The sequence below is a fragment of the Stegastes partitus genome, unplaced genomic scaffold, assembly GCF_000690725.1.
Source record: "Stegastes partitus isolate 25-593 unplaced genomic scaffold, Stegastes_partitus-1.0.2 Scaffold104, whole genome shotgun sequence".
NCBI lineage: Eukaryota > Metazoa > Chordata > Actinopteri > Pomacentridae > Stegastes > Stegastes partitus.
Window position 1 is genome coordinate 126,883 of NW_007577835.1, and position 19,157 is coordinate 146,039.

Below are 19,157 nucleotides of genomic sequence, written 5' to 3' on the forward strand. Positions count from 1 at the left end.
ACTGCTCTGACCGGAGCTGAAACAAACTGTCCTTCATTCAAACCATTTAGCGCCGACAGAGATGTTGTGGTAAATTTCTGCTTCATGACCAGATCTTTTCGCCATTGTTTCCTGTTCACGGTGGGTGACATCCCGCTGTGGAATTATAAATATCCATAGGATGGGCAATCAAAAGGTGATGTAATCCAGCTTCCTGGGGCCATCTTATGTCATATCGGATCACCAACAAATGTGACTGCTGCCACACACAAACAGACACACACAAAGCCTCGTGAGTTGAAAAACTGTTACAGTATGTAAAATGAGGAACTTTGGGCCCAGCTGGATGGAAAACACATTCTCACACTTAATTACACTCATCGTAGCAACTCATGCTTCCTATTCAGCTTTTATTTCTTCTCTTTCAATACAAATTTTCTTTCATCACTCTCTAATTTGCAATTTGCTGCTGGCTTGAACCACTACTTCTGTCATGAGGTGAGGGCCATAAAAGTTCCAGATGTGCTTGAAATTGTGAAAGGTCCTCAGTAAAAATAAGTTTAGTTTTATTTGTTTTACTCAGTGTATTTATTTTTCAGAGAGCACAATGCGAGTGTTCACTCACCTGTGATATAAAGTCAGTCTGTAACCTTGTTTTTAGGAGATGATCTGTACCACCTGTATTGCGATGCAGACTGAGATGAGGAGACTTTGAGCAAATATTTTTCCCAAGATGCTGCTGTAATGGGAGTAAATCTTTTCAACATGAAAGCACAAAATACTGCACATCCTGTTAAGTGTAAAGGACATGAAATGAAAATCCCAGCACGAGGCTGTAAAGCATTTGATACAGACATGCTTCTCTTTCTTCATTCCTCTGATCTGCCCACTCTCCTGGGGGAGGCTAAGTAAATGAGATTTCGCTGATCTTCTCTCTGTGTGGGCCTGCAGCGACTCTACCACCGTTACAAACAGGTTGCTCTGATCAGTTGCTTGGAGACAGAACATTTGACATTGATGCTCAAACCATCAACAATTGTAGGCAGAAGACGAGAGAACAAAAAGATATGATCCTTTTACAACTGCAGGCGTGTTGATATGGATGTAAATAAATGTGAGTGCATTATTCTGATACAATCAGACAATTAAGTCTGGTTAGATCCACATTTTGCCAATATTTGTAGCTCATGAGCCTGTTAAACCATGACATCCTGTATTGCTTAGTACAGTACAGCAGAAAAGGTAAAGTCTCAGATTTTTGCCAATAGTTTTCTCAATATTAAAAAAATAAATTAAAAAAAATCACATTTTACTTCTTTCTCTGGGCCACAATTTATTTTTACCTCGACTATTACCATTATTCAAGTTTAAATTTCGATTCAGTTTATGTCAGTTTAGGTACATAAGCTAAATTTTATAAATATTGTTTTGTATCAGATGACTTGTTAACCTTTGCTGACCCATAAATAACGTAAATGAGTGCAGACCTGATGGTTTAATGCAACTCATGCTCATTCTGAGGACATCAAACTGTTGGTGTCTCAGATGCACAAGGTGTCCTAGGGTCAGGATGTTAGAGGAAGGGTTTCACATAGTTTGGCTTTATGCTGTACCCGGGTTTTAACTGATTTGGGGAAAACTACATTTTCCTACTATGCCCCATGGGATTGGAATAATCTACAGAAAGATCTTAGATTAGAAACACATATCAGTTAATGAATTTAAGAGCATCATAAAGAATGTGGTGACGGAGACATGTGATTGTTTTTCTTGAGAGGTTCACTATGTTTTAATAGTTATTCTTGTTGTTTTATTTGTATTTGTTGCATCTTAATATGTTGTGATTGACTGCTACCTTGGCCAGGTCTCTCTTGTAAAAGAGATTTTGAATCTCAATGGGGCTTCCTGGTTAAATAAAGGTTGAAAAAAAAAAAAAAAAAATCTTGTTTTCACTTGCTGTGTGTTTAGGTTTAGGCACCAAAACTATTTGGTTCGGTTTAGGAAAAGATCAGGGTTTGGGTTAAAATAGCCCTTTCACAGCATGAACCACACAATACCAGATAAACGTCTCATTGCCTAAGCTGCTAGAGTCACCACAACATTAAAGAACGTTGGTCTTATGGCATCCATTTCTGATGTTCATGGGATTTTTTTGGTCCACCAGACTGCCCTGCAATTAAATGTCACACCAAGTGGTCCTGACAAAACAGCAGTGTGTGGTCAGATTATAGTTCGCAGTTATAGTTTCTAAACTCAATTTTTAAAGATTTGATAACAAACACCAACATTTTTCATAACCTGGCAACCCAAAGTTCACGTTTTAAAAAAGATTGTCTTCTGATTTTAGAAAATTATAAATAAGTAAATAATGAAGCTTTTTACTCCTTGAAAACAAAGAGTGCCTTTTGTGAAAGTGGTAAAACATTTCTCCTATTGTTTGACATGTAAAACTGTTTCATGTTGCTGCACGAGTTTCAGAGGAAACGTGTAAAAGTGACTATTTTGCAGCACTGAATAACGCGCCACAGTGAGCACAGGGTGTTTTCAGGTTTTCTCCTGTGAGAAGTCAGTTGTGTAAAATACAGCTCTCTGCACTTTGACTGGGTTGGACACTGTTCTTTCTCATACAAATACAGGACTACATAACAAGACCTAACTGTGTCCAGTCCAGTGAGCAGCAATCCCTAACTCACAGTCCCTGAACATCCCTTCCCTGGTCTTTATTGATCTGCACGTGTCAGCTTGTCCACCTGTTGGTTCACCTCTCTGACTGCACTCTCAGTAGAAATTATTAATAGTTGAAACAGTGCACAGAACATACTGACAAAGTTTTTTTGCTTTTTGTTTTCCATTTGTGTGGGTGTTTAGGCACCACTGATGGCTTGTGTGGGGAAAAAACTTGCGTGGTTTAGCATAGACACAGTCTTGGTTAACTATTCAGTCTGGGTAATGATTGAGGAACTAATGATCTCCAGCCTTGCAGAGTCCTATCATCTTCCACACAGCGCTGCAGGACACATCAGTGACTCACTCCTTCGCTCGGTTGCCTTCAGCAGACCCACGGTCTGACATTTACTGCCTGTCACTGAGCACCTGCTTTCATCTGAAGAGACAGCACAGCCTTTCTGTTCTGGGGTAGAGGGGACGTGTTCACCGTCTCTGTGATGCGGTGCTAAATTGGATGCTGAGGCGTGCCGCCTACATGCTCAAACCAACTGTTTTATTGCGCTGCGATGACAAAAAGATTAAAAACTTTCTTCTGTATGAACACAGGAAAAGTCCACCCAGACTAAACAAAACAACTTCCCACACACTGTGTCATGACCGCAGTCACTGCTGAGTTTCTTCAAACTGCCAAGCTTTATTTAAAATAAAGCTTTAATGTTGGTCAGTTATTCCAAAACTTTAGTCCAGACATTTCTGGATGGATTGGGGATCCTTCCCCTTTTCCCTGCAACTGGAAAGTGGACATTTTTTTAATTCTATTGCACAAATATCCATGAAATTAACTGCAGACATTTATAGTCCCAATCACCGGCTTCATCTTTACAACATTAGTTTACATATTTGGTCCAAAGTTTTCATATTAATTCTTCAGTTTCACCTGAATGTATGATAAAGCTATGTTCTGGAAAAAAATATTAGATCAACTGATTGGTTGTGATTAAATATAGTGTTAGAATATAGCCCCCTTTTTTTCTATTTTTTATAAACAAGATATAACTATGAAACTTGTAAATATGTAACTTTGATACACAGAGATGAGTTTTTAGGGCTTCAATCAGCAACTTTAAAGGACTTTAAGAATATATGGTGCTGAGTGTCAAACCAATATGATAAATTATTGAAAGAAACAATTCCATCAGTTCTGTTTTCTACCTAGAAGAGGATTCCCCTCCATGTTTCTCTCCACATCTTTGCCAGATGTATTGATTGTGCTGTGCTTCCACTCACCATCCAGATCAACAGCAGCGCTACACACTTTTTGTGTTTTACAATTTCATTTAGCAGACGCTCTTATCCAAAGCAACGTACATCTGAGAGCAGATACAACACAAGCAAGGCTCTAGTCAGGAGTAAAACAATCTGGATAAGAGCCATAGAACAAGTTCAAGTGTGATGGGGCGTTGATGCCAAAAGCAGGCTGTGTGGAGGGTAATAGGATTTTTGATTGTTTGTTTGTTTTCAGTCTGTCAAGACAGTTTTCTTGTTGGTTAAAGGGCAAATCTGTGATGATTCCTGGGATCCTTTGGTAAAATGATCCATGCCAAATGTTGGCATATTTTTAAGAAGTGTGCATACAAACTACCAAAGAAGAGCAGCTGAGGAGTTATTTGGACAATATGCAGAGCATGTAGCAGCGACAATCCTGTATCCAGCAGGGTCAGAGAAAACCTCAACATTTTGTAATATCATGAGTAAAGCTTGTGCCAAGTTGATTCGATCACGATAAACAACTGTTAGTGAATCACAATATAGTAATCAGCTATTCATGAAGCAACTATTTGTGGAGCAACAACTTCAATTGTGATTTGTTTATTGCTACTTCTGAGTCACACAAACATGATGTCCTGCAATTCAAAGTAGGTCATGATCACGCTGTTAGGAAAAGTACAGGTGTAAACAATAAAATGAATGATGGCTGAATTCCGTTTAGCTGCTTCATAGTTAATGTTATTGGTGCCACATGGGCTTTTTCCACCAACACAAGTCAAAATATTTTTTTGTGAAACGACCTATTTAGTGTCCAATATGTTAAAACAGATTTAGTAATTCTGTGCCTCACTGTAAATACTTCAACATGTTTTGCACGTTTAGGGCTGCTGTTGCAGGAGCAATGAATTTAAAATGCGCTCTCCTGACTCAACTGTGAGAATGTTTGAAGATGATTCATGACACAACTATGTGGATGTTGCCATCTAGTGGAGCTCTGACGTAAACCGTCTGCCGGCTGAAACCGTAGACCGAGTGAAGACCTGTGAAACACGATTTTGTGGTTGAGAATGAGGTCACATCGGCGTTAATCAAACTCAGCAACAGAGCTGTGTGTGTCCTTGTATGTGCGTGATGAACACAGCTCTGATTCATCGGAGGAAAGCACATCACAGACACACTGTAAAGAGGGCTGTAAAATATAAAAGCATCAAAGAGTGTTGCTCTGTGTCTCCAGGTGAGAACTGCTACCTTCACCTCGGGAAAAATATGATACCTCATTTTACCTGCATTGTGTCGGAACAAACACACATGTCCATCATTGGAAAATAACCCAATCCTGCACGTGATGTTATGCACAAGGCATTTTGTGTACTTGGTAGATGTATGTGTGCGTGAATGACTCCACAGTCAGCGCTCACATCTGGACCCACTGCAGACCTGGTGGAGGATCAGAGAACCATAGCTGAGATCAGATCTGCCACCTTTTCTTTATTAGAGTTCTCTGTGACTATGATTAATGAAGGCTCTGCCACGATTAGACCAGCTTTCACGCCCCCGTGTGCCAGATCAGAACTTTAACCCCTGTGGCTCAGGTTGCTCTGGGCCTTTGGAAATCACAGCACGGTCAGAGGTCTCGAGTCCGACCACATCGGATCAAATGCCTGCTGGATCGAAGCAGACAGGAACATTGTTCAGGTTGCTGGAAATGCGGGAGACAGCCAGAAAAGAAAATGCAAACATGTTGGCACTCTTGCAGACATGGGTTTTTGCCAGACCATTTTAAGGCACCGTCCAAAAAATTGTCCTTATGGAATTATATTTAAAAAAAAACAAAAAAAAACACCCTAATCATCAACAACACCCGCCCCACTAGTCAAAAAAATATACCATTATTAAAATGGTACAGTCTGATTAATCATGAATAACTAAACATGACAGTACATTTCAGACGCTACACTTCTGGGCACCATAACGTACAGTAGTTAAATTAGCTACTGCAAAAGTCATGATGAATATAACACCATGATGCTTGTTGTTTACATAGCATTCAATCTACATTTAGCACTGCCATTTTCATCTCACCACAGCCTGGATTCAAATATTTAAAATCAGTATCAATCACATGAAGCTGCTAGGTGGCTCGGTGGTTAGCACCATCGCCTCACAGCTAGAAGGTCCCCGGTTTGTGTCCCGGTGAGGACACCCAGGATCTTTCTGCGTGGAGTCTGCATGTTCTCCCCGTGCAGCGTGGGTTCTCTCCGGGTTCTCCGGCTTCCTCCCACAATCCAAAAACATGTTGAGGTTAATTGGTGATTCTAAATCGTCTGTAGGTGTGAATGTGAGTGTGCTTGGTTGTCTGTCTCTAAGTGTAGCCCTGTGATAGACTGGTGACCTGTCCAGGGTGTCCCCTGCCTTCACCCTGAGTCAGCTGGGACAGACTCCAGCCCCCCATGAGCCTAGTGAGGATTAAGCGGTGTATAGATAATGGATGGATGGATGAATCAGATGGATTATTTTGTAACCTGATAACCTTTTCTCACCCTCTCTCCTGAACTTGAATACAGCAGTAAACAGGTATCTGCTATGTAAAAGTATATCTGTTTTTGTAGCTGGTCTGACTGTCTATTTTAATTACCTAATTTTAACTCAGTGAGACTCTTTACTGCTGTTATAAGATAAGACAATATAAGATATGGCTTTATTTATCTCACAGTGGAGAAATTCACAGTGTTGTCAGCAGCAGTACACACAGAGATACATACATACTAGATAAAAAAAAATTACATATAAGAAATAGTGCAAACATGGTGCCCGTGTAGCTCACCAAGGAAAAATAGCTCTTTGAGGGACTGAAGGAAGCTTCGTTATATCTGTGGCATATACAATATTCAGAGCCATGATGCAGTGGTCATGGGTTGGACTCCCGCTCACGACCCTTTGCTTCAGGTCTCTCCCCGTTCTTCTTCCCGTTTTCCTGTCTATCTCTACTGCTCTAAATAAAGACAAAAGCCCCAAAAATATGTTTTTAAAAAAGAAATAGTGCAAACATAAGTATAAAAATACACATATATAAAAGAATAGTGCATCCCGTCTGCTGTCTATCTTGGTGAAACAGACATAAACAGACAGCTGAAGTGAAGACAACGTTCCTCGAGCTGCAACAACTTTGGTCCAGCCATTTAATGTATTTTACAACAGTAGTGTGGACTAATATCCACTGCCTTTCTGGTTGTAAAAGAAAAACAAAGGGAGCGGGACGATGTGGCTGACATCTCTGTTAGATTTGGTCTGTCATGCTGGAGCACTAGTGCAGCCTCCAGTGGCTCTGAATATCATATATACCACAGATATAACGAAGCTTCCTTCAGTCCCTCAAAGAGCTATTTTTCCTTGAAATATTCTCTACCCCCATTACATTTTATTTTAAATAAACGCGCAACAATGACGTGATTCTATCTTCACTTTATAGAGTGAGATGATGAAAGGTCATAAAACAAATCAAAACACCAGAAATGCATCACACGTTGGACGATAAGGTGTCTTCAGATCCATGCTATACTGAAGGGTCCCTGCTGTGCGTTGAGTGGGTCAGCGTGGTGCAGGACTACAGCTGCAGGGAGGCCTGGTAAGAGCTACAATGAAGACGTGTTAAAGACAGTGAAGCCCAAATATTCCAGAGCAGCTGGACTCAGTGTGCCTCTCTCCTCTCCGTGTAAACAATGGGCCAGGCAGCGTTTAAGCAAAAACACATGAGATTCGTTTCTACTCAAACTATCTCCATTGTTGTGTTTTTTGACAGGCCCATCTGCACGAAACGCATTTTTGGACTCCACAAAATGTTGGGACGGTTTTGAGAAAGGGTGCTATTAGTGGTGTTTTAACATCGGAGAATGTGAAACCATTTGAAGACCACATTTCATGGGCTGAAGCCTTCTTTTCGAAATACTGCGTTATGGCAGAAACACAAAAGAAAAGATTAGTATTATTATTTTTAGGCATTATGGAGCCAAATCCAATGATTTTCCTCCAGTATTCCTACAAGGATTGTACATTTTGTCGTTTGATATATTATGAACATGATATTTTTAAAGCGTGTGAGAGCAGTTTAAAGGATTGTTACGACTATAATATATTAAAGAGGTTGAGTTTAATGGGATAGTTATACAAGAAAATAAAAAATATATCTGTATTTGTTTAAGAAAAGGATATTTCCTTTCTCCAAATCCTTGACATGATTTAGATGATTACAGCTGTCAGGAATGTAATTGGTCATTTAAAACCGAAGCTACGTACGTGTTCTGTTGGACACTTAAATGTAACACACAGGTAAATGATAAAAAGCAACAAGATCGATCAATTGCTTTGCTGCATATGGATGCACATGTAGCGTATCTGTACTTTTTTCATAATGAGCCATGAGACAGTTTCCTAGCTGATGTCCGAAGGCGCAGCAGGCTGCTCCGTGTACTTCCACGCCACTCCCAGCCAGCAGACTCTGTCGACTGCGTCACCTCGGCTCTGTTCGTCTGCCAGGGGAAATAAATAAATAGGAGTAAACCAATAATGGGAGTCAGATGATTATGTGACAATGATGTTACGGGAAACATTTGAGGCTCAACATGTGATGTGCAGAAGGTCAGCTGAGAGCTTCCAACATGTTACATACTGATTTGAATATTTGACTTGAGAATCTTCAAACGGTACAGTTACAGTCTGTCAGTGCTTTATGATTCACTGCCCACTACACTCACAGAATGTTGTTTTGAATTATATATATATAAAAAAATCTTTGCTTATTATGTGTCAGCCAGTTTGGCCACAATGAGTTCTTAATCGTCTCAGATGAAACTCATGGCACAGAGACTACGGAAGATGAGACAAAGGTTTTTATTTACAACGTTAATGTAACACAGAGCGTCTATGAGCCAACGATAAAAAAGCTGAAGCTGAGGCACTGACAGCACCGTGACACACTCTGTATCTATTGGCATGACTTTGATTTGAGAGTTTGTCTCAGATCTCACTGACCTCCTTCCTCTGTATTAACCTCTTCGCTGCCGTCGCTCTGCATCACGGTGGGAGGTGAACATCTGACTGCCCGGACCACACAGATGTGCCCATTCAGTCACAGTTCTGTACCACACACAAACAGGTATAATCACACAGACAACACACACATGCATACGGAGCGGACTGTTTCTCATAAGAGGCGCTGCACTCTCAGAAATAATCCTTCCTGCGATGTTTATGTAATTAACTTCACACAACACCAACCTACACATGAGAATACGATCTTACAGTTCAACAGAGGCTGGAAATTCCCCTTCGTTTCCCTTTTCCTCTGCTGTCTGACACAAAGAACCTTCTTGTAAGGCAAAGTTGGCGTGCTGCTAATAAAAGGAGAAACCAATAACAGCCAGTCGATTAGAGAGGGGGGCACAGTGTCTGGTTAGGATGCCAAAAAGCAATTTTCAGTACAATAAAATTAACTTTATAGGCTACATATTATTTCCCTACATTTGTATTCATTTAAAAAAAAAAAAAAAAAAAAAAGAGGTCTTATTGTGCTGTTTGTTGGCGCAGTACTGCACATCATACAATCCTAAGACTTTGGTACATGTTGTAAATGTAGAATATTCTTTTATATATTAGACAGTGTACATCATAGAAACTACGACTACAAACTGATGACTGATCAAGAATCGGTGGTAATGTATTATTGGCCAGAATCAGAATGCATTTTATCTGCAAAGATGTTTTGTCTCAGTTTTCTGGACACGTAGAACAAGTTTGCACCTCTCCTCTCTGAACTGTTTACTGTTGTTTTGTGAAACATGAAAGACAAACAGGTTAAGTAAGTGTTTGTAGCTGCAATATGCACAAATAAACTGTTTGGAAATACGAGGTGTGTCAGAAAAGTTTCAGGACTGGAGTCACAAAAGATATATTTCAAACCCAAACTACAAACTACCAGTTTTCCTCTTCAGACGATCAACCAGCACGTCTACAAGGGATCTTGCAGCGTTTGCTTCGTTCAGAGAAGAGGCGAGAGTTGTGGCAGGACAAGTGGTGGCTGCTTCACCATGACAACGTGCCTGCTCACAACGCCCTGAGCATCCCACAGTTCCTGGCTGAGAAGAACATCGCCGTGCTGGAGCAACCTCCCTACTCACCCCACCTGACTCCATGGGATTTTTTCCTCTTCTCCAAGTTCAAGGGGGTCATCAAGGGGACCTGTTTTGAAGACGTGGACGACATCAAGATGGCTGTGACGACGGAGCTGCGGAGGATCCTGGAAGAATCCTTCCAGGAGTGCATGGCGGCATGGCAGAGAAGGCTGGGAAAGAGTGTTAGAAAACTTGTAGTTTGTAGTTTGTATTTGAAATATATCTTTTATGAAACCAGTCCTGGAACTTTTCTAACACTCCTCGTTTACATCCTCCTGCAGCTCTCATCTCTCTGTTCTAAGCTCTTCCCACCGGATGAACATGTGTTTCAAACAAAGAAGATATTCAACCGAAAAGTCCAAATTCATTTGTGGTTTCTTCTGGCATTCAAACCAAAGTCCTCCATCTGTCCATTGCACCACTGCTGCTTTTATCACAGACTCTGTTGTAGTTTAAACTACCTCACCTGACCTGGATGAAGCCATGCAACTGGCTAAAATCCACTGGCACTAAATTTCCTAAAACCAGAAAATAGACCAATCAGGAGGGGCAGAATTCTAGCTTCCTCTCAGACTACTTGAATTACAATCAGCTGAAAGGTTATTATGGAAATCTTGCCCAATTATGCCAAAGAAAATTCTGCCTACCTCAGCTTTGAGACTGTTCAGGGGAGGACTTGGGCTTCTTGCCTTTCTCACTTCAAACACATGATTTACAGACACATGTGTGACAGAGCTCCACTGTTTCAACAACCGACATCTACCTCTTCAACACTTTCTCTCTGCAGAAGACCAACAGCCACTCCTCATCATATGGTTTCGATTAACACAATCGAATGGTTTTAATTTATCCCCAAATCATTGTTCGGTAATGACACAACTTCTTTGGTACTTGCAGTCGGCATTTTATCATGATGACGTTCTTCACATACTCTGAATTTACAGGGAATGGTAACGACAGCCGAATAATAAAACCAAACATTTACACAGAACAATTTGAGGGCTTTACCACAACAGGATTTGCCCCATGTCCCCATCTGCTCCTGCTTACTGGTACCTTTACAGTTTTAAAATTGCCAATTCACACCCATTTTCAAACTGCCTATTTTGCAGAATAAAGGCAGCCTTGTTAAAGAGGCACAATTTATTTGTTGCCTGAAGTCCAGTTTGCTCGGCATTTGTTTATATTGCATCTCACATATCTACATCGGGTCTACGAGGTTTGACCTGCAAGTCTGCAGGGACGAGAGCCTTGTCGTCCTCATAAAGGAAATTATAGTGGGGGGATTTTTACTGGGGTCAGTGACCATGGGAACACTGCAGGTCTGTCATTTTTTTTCACCATCTATTCTGTTAACAAAGCAAGCAAAAGGAAACCATAAAACAACAGGTAGTTTCAACCAAGCAGTCTGATTGGTCAAAGACGTGTTCCAGTCATACTGTTAATTCCTCATAAACAAAGCTGGTGTTGCTTTATAAACAAGAAAAGGGCTGTCATGTCAAGTCTTGTGGTAACCAGGAAACCTGTGTTGGTTTTAATGTGGACTGTAAATCCCTATTTAAGTCCGCCACCCTGTTGTGATTAGAGAGGCAGCTTCAACTGATGTGAAAGGATAAAAATGTTAACTCTTACTATCATTCACACTTTGCAGACAGGCGAACTTGTGAGTTTGCATGAATGACTGTGCTTTGTCAGAGGCTGTAGTAGTGTGACTTTGTTATAAATGATGTTCAAAAGCTGCAAATCTTTGTAGTGAAGCAATAGTGAAGCATTCATTGTCTGACTGTAACACAGGAGACTGTGGTTTGTGTGGTGTAACTTACCAGCAGTGAAAGCTGGTTTCCTTTAACTATGGCCTTTCACTTAACAAAGAAAGCAGTTTAAGTTGACTAAACTCAAACCAATGTGTAGCATTATTGTGGCAGATCAGAAAATCCCTGTGACTTGTTTTTGTAAGAGTCATAACTGGAGAGCGGTTGATGTGTGACATTTTTGGTAACAGATCTTAGAGCAGATAGGATTAAAATGACATGGTCAAAAATCAAAAGAAGTCTGTAAGAGGCAGTCAGTCAGCAAAGGCATACAATACCGATAAAAGAGTGGGCAGAAGGACTGTCAGGAAGAATAGCATAACTACAGAGGAACAATGTGGGATAGAGAACAATGCATTTGTGGTATATATAATGAAAAACTATTTAGGGAAGATTATAGGCCAGTGTGCAGCCAACCGACGGGGAAGAGGAGACGACCGACTGAGGACTGCTGCTGGACATGCAAAAAATGGACTATTCTGGCGGTGTGAACATTAAGATTAATGATGGCTGAATTCCATTTAGCTGCTTCAGTTTCAGGGTGCTGGCACCACACATGGGTCACTGTCACACTGTTGTGGATTACTGGGACACTTCAATCAAACACAGTAACTTTTAATGCTGTTGGTAACACCTGTGGTTCTCCCACTAGATGTCTGATGGTAAAAATGACCTGTGATGGAACTAATTAGAACCAGCAGATAGAAGAGCCAGAGAATGTATTATTTTAAATATAAGGGCTAGGACACCTGGGATCTTTCTGTGTGGAGTTTGCATGTTCTCCCCGTGCAGTGGGTTCTCTCCGGGTTCTCCTGCCTCCTCCCACAAGGTCCAAAAACATGTTGAGGTTAATTGGTGATTCTAAATTGTCTGTAGGTGTGAATGTGAGTGTGCTTGGTTGTCTGTCTCTAAGTGTAGCCCTGTGATAGACTGATGACCTGTCCAGGGTGTCCCCTGCCTTCACCTAAGTCAGCTGGGATAGACTCCAGCTCCCTGTGACCCTAGTGAGGGCTAAGGGGTGTATAGATAACGAATGGATGGAAGACTGACAAAACTGATTGCAATTTGTAAGACAATGACGATCCACTTTGATGTCTTGGTGTTACCACCGATTGGTGTGAAAAGGTTATAGATATAACCTTGTTGAGCAGCAGTTGACATACAAACACTATTCCAATATAAGTAAATGTCTGATTCAAAATCCAACTTTAGTACATTTTTAGAAATATAATTGGAAAACTGCCCATTAACCGATTTGGGCCTCATTTACTTCAATGAAACCATATGAGAAATTTAGATGAAATGTGTCTGGTAAGAATTCACAGACAACTGAAATATGACAGATGGTTTGGAAACCAACGGTTTAATATTTGACAGTATCTTGCATTTGACAAGATGTATGTTGTGTATGTAAAACCTCAATATGGAAACAAGACAGAACTGTAAATATGAAATGGAAATGCCTAAGTGAAACTGTACTTCGCTTGTGAGAAAGATCTGTTCGGCTGTATTCTGTCTCCATATTTCTCAATAAAGTCGAGCTTTTCCTGCTGCTCTGTTCACTTCATCACTTCTGTTTTCACCTCATTCTCAATTTCAACATCACCACTGTCACCCAATGATCTATCTACTCATGTTCTCCGAGCCAAATCCGCTAGAAGACCGTTGATGGTGCACCCCTCCTCCCCGTCTCCAGCTCATCCGGGTTGTACGGGACGTCTCAACCAGCCTCCGTCGCCCATCTGCTGACTTTGCTTCATCACCACCAGCATCTAAACTCTGGGGGGCCTTTATCTCCTGCCTTCATGTGGGACTCCACCCTATGATGTCGCTTCTCACCACAGTCTAGCTGCCAAAATATTTTGATTTAACATCCTCATGTTTCTGCAATCGTCTTTACTTCCAAATGATCTCTGCTTATTGAAATGTTCTGTTACTTTTTACCCTTGTCGAGCAGAATCATGACTCTAAGTTACTTGATTCCTCTCATGTTTGCTCCGTGTTCTCGTTGTCCCTGTTTGACATCCACGGTTGACTGTGCCCTTTAAAAAGGTTTTTTTTTTTTTCTACAAGCGCACCCCTTTTCCATGTCTTACAAATCAATGTGCTTTCTTTATTTCATTTTCCATTTTCTTCTTACTTTATGTGAAGTTTTTGAGGTACTGACAGACTGTGAGTAATAAGAAGAGATCTGATGTCAGCATTCTCTGACGTGACGGTGATAAAACACTGATACAGTGCACACAAACGCGCAGCTGTCTATAATCAATACTGTGCCAGTTATTTTTCACCTTGTTTGTCTTACACACTCACACACTTTCGGGACACATGCTAACATTGTGTGCTAACCAGACCTCACATATAGCATAAGATTTAGTGCGCAGCTCTAATTGCCTGTCAGTGTAATTCTCTGATCTGATTAGCTGTGGGTTCCTATGAGGCGCATTTAATTAAAGCACAGCAATTAACCAGGGTCGCCTGCTGCTGAGTGGACAGTGAGCAGACCTCGCTTTGGCTCAAAGTGCCATTACTGAGAGAAAAATTGGCCTGATTTCCCAAGTCGCCTGCCTGTTCCTTTGGGCAGAACGTCAACACCGCAGTCGGTTAAGACATAAAAAGTTTCCCTTGAGTGTGAATGGAATGATGAATAATCCTGTGTTTTCCATTGTGTGTGTGACTTACTGCATGCAGGGATATGTGTCCCAGGCCGCACAGCTGCAGTAGGTATGGAGCAGCTTGATTCACGACAAGAGTTTCACATTATCTTTTCAGAGCAGTCTAATTTGCAGTTTCTCTGAGATTTACACATTTTTCTCATTTTGTTCCCCACCTCATGCTGGCAGCATATAAATGAAAAGTCTGTTGGGAGAATAGAGTTCCAAGTTTTGCACACTTTTCACTGTCATATATCTGACTTCTGTCTGCATGTGGTCTGATTTAGCCGAAAGGGTAGATCGCTGCCAGGCGTCGGGCTCTGATTCCTGCTGGGACAACGAACACTTGAAATTCAGTCAGAGTGTATTTTAGAGTGGTTCGTGGAGTTTTAATTCTATTCGGTGAAGTGTTTAGTGGACACCATTATGAATGCAAAAAGCTAAACCTCTCCTCTCCATTGGGGGTCAGTCAGACTAGAGTCACTCAGAAGGACTTTGGAAACGTTGTGAACCCTGTAGGCTTGCGTGTGCAGGCAATTGTAGAGGGCAGCACCTTAAAGTCTTGCTTTTCCAGGGCACGACCCTGTGGGGTTGCTGATCAGCAGTTCTTACCGCAAGATCTGCTTGCTGTCTGAAGAAAGGTCTGTCCTCTCCCACAGCGTGTAATCCCTCTCATCCAAGGAGGTCATGGCCGTGTTGGGAGGCATTCCAGACGTAGCCACCGTTTCTACCCCATTAAACCAATCACTGGACACACACAGAGTGTCAGCTCTCTCTGCATGGCTGGGCAACGGTGCCGCTTCACCCCCCGACTGATCAGGATGAAATGTAGGGTTGACCCCCTACATAAATTTACACAGCTTTTCATTTAAGCCACTTACAATTTGAATACCACTGGAAAGACTGATGGAGGTCAGATGTGGGACAGGACTTTATTTTTAAGAAACAAGAAGATAAATTTGCTGCCAATTTCAAAAGAGTTAAACAGTGTTATCATTGGGGAGTATGTGTGCTTTTGCAACACTGGCTGCAGGTAGTTAATCTCAATAACTCAACGTGTTATCTATAACTTGAAGTTCTTTGGTAACCTTGAGGTTCGGACAAAGACTCAATATAGACAGAACAAGCGTTTTATAATCAAAGATTTTATTTACAATATTTACAACAAGACACAGGAAGCAGAAACTAGGTCAAAGGTAACAGTACAACAACGCTCATTCCTGATACCTCCTAAGGCGCGGTGGAAGAAGTGTGTTAAAACAGACGGAATTAACAAGGATCAAATATATTAACTTGACACACAACCTGAACTTGGTACCACCGAGCCAGGAAGGTATAAACAAGAATCCAGACCAACCAGGAAGTACAAAGACAGAGGGATTAACTTTGCTCAGGACTCAAAAGGAGACCGAGAGCCTACTGACAGGTGGGTGACGTGGCAGGTGAGGGGAGCTGACATGGTGGACAGATGGAGCAACCAGGTGTGGATGATACAGGAGACCATTTGTGGAGCCAGAGCGGAGATAGCGATGATGAACAGAACCAGACTTTCGGAGGCGTGTCCAGCTGAAGCAGAAACAGAACTTTGACTAGCACAAGGTAACAAGCATGGAGCACTAACTGAGTAGTAGTTTACAGTCCAGCGTCATGTCATGGTCTGAAGCCAGCTTTTATGGGAAGGTAGAGGTGAGTAGATGATTGTTGACCACGCCCCGCCGCAGGTCTGCTGAATCACTGCACCTGTCCACACCCCACACACCTGCCAGGGAGGAAGAGGAAGAGAGGGGGGAATGAACTGCCACTAGGCGGAGCCAGAGGTGGAGGGCATGACTATCTTATTTCAGTGCTGTTTTTTCACTGCACCTCTGTCACAAGCTTATTAAAACTATTGTATTATAAAGGTTGTTTTTCTGCATATATTACTGTTTAATTGTTTGTCAAGCCGTTTTGGATATGACTACAGATAAATTTGGTAAATTTGCTTGCTGTCAACATCACTCTGTCTACTTTAATTTTGATTTGGTGCAAAAGCGTTGGTTTTACTGCATTAGTATGAAAGTTCATGTCAGGGACCCCAACATCTAGACTGGTTTTTGAAATACTACTGTGAGATATAATGTGAGTGAGCTCTGAAGTTGCAAGAATGCAGAAGCAAACAAATGCATATCGTATATCAGCCTTTTCTATTAAGTTCCTAAATAAAGTCAGAGATTTATTTATTCCAAACTGCTTTACGTCCAGCAAGAACCTTTTACCCACAGAATCCATTCAGCTGGTGTTCAAACTGTAATATTCTAGTTTAAACGAACTGATTGAGCTTATCTCAACAGATCACAGCCCAGAGTCGAGGAGCATCTCACCTGTTAAAACGGCTGTAATTTGTCCCCAGAATAGTCCTTTTCTTCTGTTTTTCTTTCTTCTTCTGTAGACGACTTTATCAAGTCATCATCCGGCACCCAGAGCCAAATCCATCACAGTTGGCAGAGTTTCAGCACATGGCCGCTGTGCTGCACAGGGTGACATGTGTTGAGGTCTGAGTCATGTCAAAGCTGGACTGGCCTGTGAGAGTCTGTGTTTTCAGCTGCTGACTGCTGTGTGCACCTGTGTGTGAGAGAGAGGAACTCTCTCTTTCAAGGCTTTCTACAAACTATAAATCATACGAGTTTGTGCAGATACAGCACGGGTGGCAGAGTCCGTTGGGACCAAATGGCAGTATGAACATACAACTGAGAACACTTACAAGATTTACTGTTAGCCAGAAAACCAGTTTTTGATTATAGCAATTTATTCTGAAAGACGAGATGACTGCGTAAAGGTTAGGACAACAGCAGAGTGGATTTTTATAATTTCTCCACTATTGCTGTTATAAATGATCTTTTTATTGTTTGGCTGGGATTCTGTTACACATGGAAAGTAAAAAAAAAACAACAAAAAAACACAGCAATATTGTTGTGCATGATTTATAGACAGGTTTCCTTTTTGCAAATAATTAAGGGTGTGTGCATGTGTGTGTGTGTCTGAGAAATGTGACACGAATGTATTCCATTCAGAAACAGCAACCTTTGACAACACTATTAAACCAGAGCAGGATACACAAAGTTGGCTGCACATTTAGTGAGAAATGAATGAACCCCAACAACTAATCCTTGAACACATTAAAAAGGTAGTTGCATTGTTTCGCTAATTACTCATGTGGTAATGTGTAGCATTACTTCATATCCTCCCCTCCCACTTATCTCAACCTGTATTTAACATAAAGAAAGCAAGACACTGTGGTTTTACAAGCAGGCAGACCTGCAGTTTGGAGAGATTTACTGATTCGGTGCCCACACACAATCCTTTGGAAGCTGAGCTGTTCTCATGTCCGTCAGTTTGTCTGTATTCACTGAGATTAAACACAGTAATTTTTTATTTTTCATATAATCTAGTGAGCATTTAGGGAATGTTATTGGTTAGTAATTATGTCATTCATTCAGTCATTCAAATTTGATTCAGTGTCTTTGAAGCTCTGTCGTTGGATGTCTGTGGTTAGTGTTTCTAGATTAAAGCTGACATTGTGGAAGGAGCTAATAGAATAGAATAGAATAGAATAGAATAGAATAGAATAGAATAGAATAGAATAGAATAGAATAGAATAGAACTTTATTGATCCTTTGGTGGAAATCTCAGGGAAATTCTTCATAGTAGTTGCTGCTTGGTCAGTACAGGATTTTATATGAAGGTGTTATTGATGTAACAGTGGTGCTGGAAGAAGTATTCAGATACATCAATTAGAGAAATAAAAGTACCAACACATCAATGTGAAAATATTCCATTGCAAGTAGAGTCCATCCATCCATTATCTATACACCGCTTAATCCTCACGAGGGTCGTGGGGGGCTGGAGTCTATCCCAGCTGACTTAGTGTGAAGGCAGGGGACAACCTGGACAGGTCACCAGTCTATCACAGGGCTACACTTAGAGACAGACAACCAAGCACACTCACATTCACACCTACGGACAATTTAGAATCACCAATTAACCTCAACATGTTTTTGGACTGTGTGGGAGGAAGCTGGAGAAAGATCCCGGGTGTCCTCACCGGGACGCAAACCAGCGACCTTCGAGCTGCAAGGCAACAGTGCTAACCACTGATCCACCTTGCAGCCCACAAGTAGAGTCCTGCATGAAAAATCTTACTTAATTCCAGAAGTATCAGCAGAACAATATATGTAAAGTATTAAAGTAAAGCTACTGGTTTGGTTCCTCTGGCGGATATGTTGTAATAAATGACACCATTAGTGTTAATGGTGAAACATCAGTGTGCCATGTTACTGTTGTAGCTGCTGCAGGTGCAGCTAGTTTAGGTACAGCAGATAAATCTGAACACTCCTCACATGATTAATGAGAGAAGAAAGAAGAAAAAAAACACGTTCTGATACACCAATCTGTTTTCAGTTTTTTCTCTAATCTTTGATTTTTGGTAACATGCTGGATCAGTTTGACATTTATTGAAATGAAATCATGTTTGGCAGAAAAAATCGTTGTTTGGTGGAGCTGTGTGAGCCCGACTACACACAACTTTATTGTGAGAAGCCAGAGAAGTTGGAAACCACTTGTTTAATCGCTAA